The sequence below is a fragment of the Marmota marmota genome, unplaced genomic scaffold (genome assembly GCF_001458135.2).
Source record: "Marmota marmota marmota unplaced genomic scaffold, marMar, whole genome shotgun sequence".
In the NCBI taxonomy this organism is placed as follows: domain Eukaryota; kingdom Metazoa; phylum Chordata; class Mammalia; order Rodentia; family Sciuridae; genus Marmota; species Marmota marmota.
In genome coordinates, this window is record NW_026000221.1 from 27,242,203 (window position 1) to 27,244,377 (window position 2,175).

The following is a 2,175-nucleotide window of genomic DNA, read 5'->3' on the forward strand; positions in this document are numbered from 1 at the left end:
AGAGAGACAGACAATCACTATAAGATCCAGTGATTCCACTTCTGGGTAAGAATTGAAAGCAGGGTCTCAGATAACTATACACCTACATTCACAGCAGCATCAGTCATGTTGTGGAACCTCCTAGGTATCAATGCAAAGATAAATGGAGAAACAAAATGTGATATTCAGATACAATGGAATATTATTTAGCCTTAAAAAGGAAGGAAATTCTGACAAGTCTGAGAATCTTGAGGACATTATGCTAAGTGAAATAAGCCAGTTACAAAAGGACAAATACCTTTTGATCCCGTTTACATGGGGTCCCTAGAGTAGTGAAATCTCTATCATAAAGACAATGTAGAATGGTGGCTAACAGGAACATGGTGGGGAAAATGGGAGTGAGTGTTTAAACAAAACAGAGTTTTAGTTAAGGAAGAAAAAAACTTGTGCAAAAGGATGATGGTAACAACCATGTGAATGTATTTAATGCCAAACTGAACAAACTCATGACTAAAGACAGTAAATCTTACATTACTCATATTCCGTAACAATTTTAATACATGGTCACCCAAAAGATCCGTCATTAGAAAAATGCGGTAATGGGTTTTCTGGGAAAGGAGCTGAACTCAGGAGGTCACTTTTTTTTTTTTTCTTTTTTTGAGAAAAAGAAAGTAGAAGGTTTATTGCTTTGGTAGCCAAGGAGAAACACAGAGGATCCTGTCCCAAAGGCTGTGATTCTGCCCGTCAACAGGAACAGCGGGCTTTTAAGGAGGTGATTCAAAGGCTGCATTCTACATGTTCTCTGCTAGAGTTGTGGTTCACTTGAGGTCTTCTGGTACCATCCCCAAAGTCTATGGTAGGTGTGTACTCAAGGACAGATGAACTGCCTAACATGGGGAAGAAAGGCAATCCTGTTTCCCCTGAGATTAGGGAGGGAGAGATTAGGGAGGGAGAAATGTGGTTCAAGATTCACTAATAGGAGGAGAGATTATGGAGGAGAAGGGAGAGAGGAAGAGAAAGAAACGTGTCCACTTTAAAAATAAGTTGCAGCAAGGGTTATGTTCAAAGCATCAAGTGGACCACTGTCAATTTCCACATTCCATTTCTATGGAAAAAATGGGCCATGACATCTCCAAACTGCTTCCTGCTGAAAGGGGGTGAAGTTGGGAGAAGTGACCCAAAGTCCTTGTTCTGTATCAGGTAGGGTGTGAACATTTAGCAGCAGAACAGTCCAGAGGTCCGCAGTTGCAGATGGCAGGTAACTAGATAAGGCATACATGGGCAGGGGTCATGCACATGGCTTAAGTTGTCATGACTTTCCTGAGTCCAGTTTCCTTTTTCTCAAAGTGGACCACGATGGAGCAACCTGGCTCCTAACTCTCTTGCAGCTGGCTCTCACCAAGTTCGCCAGCCACCTTGCATCCTCAGCAGGGAAGGTGGGTTCCTTGGAGAGCCAGGCCTGCTAAAGAAAGCTGGAGTGCAGGCTGCTCTCAGGCCCATCTGGGGTGCCAAATTTGTTGCCAAAAGCTTGGTCCTTGTTCTCAATGCCAATCCAATAATGACAACACAGTTTTGAGAAAAAGGAAACAGGTTTATTGTTTTGCTAGCAAGGAGAAACATAGGGAACTCCTGTCCCAAAGGCTGTTTTACAGTCATTTCTAAGGGGCGTAAGGAGTAGCTGCAGTTTTGGTTTAGGTAACCATGCAGAAATGTGGTTCAAGATTCTTTCAGGACTCAGCATCACGGGTCTGTGCTTGGTTATCCCTGGAGTGGCCACTGCCTACATCCATCCATAAGTTCACTAATAGGGAAAAGGAAAAAGGGTTGCCTATTTTCCCTGAGTAGATAGAAAGAAACAGGCACATATCTGGAGATAATCATTATTATATATCAAAGGGTTTGGAGAAAACTGATTACCAGAAGCATTTTCCTGATTGAGGGAAAAACTCAGTTGTGGTCATCTACCCCTGCTAGAAAGTTATGTGATATATTACGTGGCATGCAGTGTTATACAATACATAATCAAACTAAAATGAAAACCAAACTAAAATGAAAAAGCAAAAGATATTGTGGTATATCCATACAATGAATATAAAAAGAATAAAGTGCTGATGCAGCTACAACATGGATAATATTTTTTTTTTTAAAGTGTATGGTGCTGGAGATGGAACCCAGGTCCTTACGCACGCCAGGCAG

General features: G+C 41.7%; 1 pseudogene; it reads left to right on the top strand.

The window, feature by feature from the left end:
• The first annotated feature begins 1,498 nt into the window (after positions 1 to 1,498).
• Positions 1,499 to 1,917, top strand: LOC107144684 (annotated as a pseudogene).
• Positions 1,918 to 2,175: the final 258 nt, after the last annotated feature.